Raw genomic sequence first — 2,546 nt, 5'->3', positions numbered from 1 at the left:
AGACAAATGCATGTACAAGTAAAAGGAAATCAAAAATAAAATTTTAAATGGTAAAATATAAATGATAAAATATATAATTTATTGGAATTAAGCTGGAAAAACAAATATGAAGGTCAATTAAATTATAAAACGAAGTAAAGTTCTTTTTAATTAATTGGTGCTTTTTAAGTGCATTTATATTAGTCTATTTGTACATTTCTGCTTTATTTCTAATTATGTCAGTTTTGGTCCTCCATATCGTATTTATTGCAAGTTTTCTCAAATCACTTTTGTTTTTCATTTTGAGGATTTAAGAAAATTGTCAAACTGGGAGCATGGCCTTGTAGTTGAGCTGCATCATGGGTAACGTAGGAGCCAAACAGGAGCTTAACATATTTTTTTTATACATTTATTTCTTTATTCCAGTTTTTTTAAGTCAAAGAAAACATGTAACCAGTAAGATAGGAGAGAACGTCACCAAAAAGAAAGTAATTCGCTTACCACTTTTTGTTTGAAGTGAACAGTCATTTAATCCTACCCCTTTTCTCAAATTTAATGAAATATACTTACTGAAATTTGTAATTAGAAACATGTTGTATTCATATTCAGTTTAATTTCCTGTGCTAAAGAACAACAAATAAGTTTATATTACATAAAAACAAAATGATTACAATCTGACTCATCACCTAACAAGAAAATTTACTGACCCATAATAATGGTAATAATGACAATCGTAAATAACATTTACAGGGTTTTATTTTTTACTCAGTTATTACATCAGACACTAATGATTGTTAATTCAGACTCAATGTTCGTCCACATCTTGTGWGTAAAATCAGGATCTTTTAGCTTTTACTGCATTGATTATTTTTATTTTTCAATTCCCTCCAAGCAGTTAGTTTCACAGACATAMTAAATTGTAGAGAATCTATTGCTGGAACCTACCGTTTCTCATCATGCAGCTCAAAGTGTTCCTGACTCCTTTAAATCCTGTTAAACGTGGGTTCACATTAATCGAAATAAAATAAATGCAACGAGAAAAACAAAAACCTAAACYTACAGAAATTCTGCCACTTTTAATGTCAAAGGCAGAGGTGGTKGTTTTGTTTTCCCTAAACATTCATGGATTTTTTTTTTTTAATCCCAGACTTCTTGGCGTCATTCAGAAATCTAACATCATCCGGATTTGGGCATTCGTCTAGCTAATGTCCTGAATGGTCCGAGATGCTGTGACACTGCCGAGTTCCTGCATGATAATTAGAGCAGATGGAAGATGAGTCCTTCCTGAGGCAGATCAGCCAGCCGTGCAGAAACGCCTGCAGTGTCGGAGCAGAGCTGATGCCCCCTTGTGGGTAATTTAAAAAAATGTCAGTATGGAAGCTTTGGTTTGGTTTGACCCACTCTAATAGCTAAATCTTAATAAACACCATAAATGGATGTGTTCCTGTTTGCCTCGYGTCCAAAAAACTGAAAACAGGTGTGAAACCCAGATCCCTCTGGGGTCTTTTTTTTTTTTCATTTAGAAKTAGATTATTCAGCCRCATAATTTAGATTTTAACACTTCACACGCCTCAAACCCTTCTTATAATCACGTCATCCATCAGAAGCCCCATCTGAATTTAATTAGACTTCATTAAAAGACATCTCGCTCACACGTGTTAAATCTGTCCACAGCAGAGGTGAAGGCTGAGGGCTGGAAACAAAAAATAAAATAAAATAAAAACTCTTCGTTTGTTCAAATATCAACCACTGACCTGACCTGGCTGCAGCTGCAACACGATCAAACCAACCTCTGTTTTGAAAGGAAATCATTTGGACTCTAATGTCTGCAAACGAATGACATCAGAGCAGAAAGGCATTTCCAAAGCCCGACTAATTAAATGAACGTTTCCTTGATCAAATCAGCTGAACGGTGGGAGTCGAACTGAAAATGTCAAMCCGTCAGTTTTGTGCAGCGTGACTCATCACCCTGAGAGACAGGGGGTGGCAGAATGTGTCACCATTTTGTTTTTGTTTATTTAATATTTGTTCTCCAGTCTGTAAATCATGCTGCACCAGAAACTGTTATCTGAGACCTGTGTCCGTCTTCCTCCTGTCTGTAAGTCTGTCTTATAGCTAAAGATCCTATTTACTAAATAAATACTTTTTCTTACAAAAATGGTCTTTGAGGTTCATATTTATTTAACTCTGAGTGTGAAAGTTAGCCATTAACAGATGGAAAACTTAGTTTGTACTATTTCTGAAGGCTTTTTTCTGTGTCTGATTGTTGTCTGGACAAACTTCAGGGAGTAAAACCTTCACATTGTCAGTTGGAAGTTAGTGTTGTGGTTAAATTAGAGGTCTTTGATGCAGGAAGACCMTAAAGTTAGGGTTCATATCCCAGGGCCAACTGTAATTACCGGTAAATGTTTTAAAAAAATTAAACTTCACTTGTCAAAACTCAGCTACAAAATTACAAATCTGATTTATTTATCTATTTATTTTTTAAATTTTTTGTTAAACTTTGGGAAGTAAAAATTTTAAATTAGTAAATGGGAGGTAGTGCTGTGGTTAGAGGTTTAAATCCT

Source organism: Austrofundulus limnaeus, unplaced genomic scaffold (genome assembly GCF_001266775.1).
Source record: "Austrofundulus limnaeus strain Quisiro unplaced genomic scaffold, Austrofundulus_limnaeus-1.0 Scaffold257, whole genome shotgun sequence".
Lineage (NCBI taxonomy): Eukaryota > Metazoa > Chordata > Actinopteri > Cyprinodontiformes > Rivulidae > Austrofundulus > Austrofundulus limnaeus.
This window is presented reverse-complemented; position numbering follows the sequence as displayed.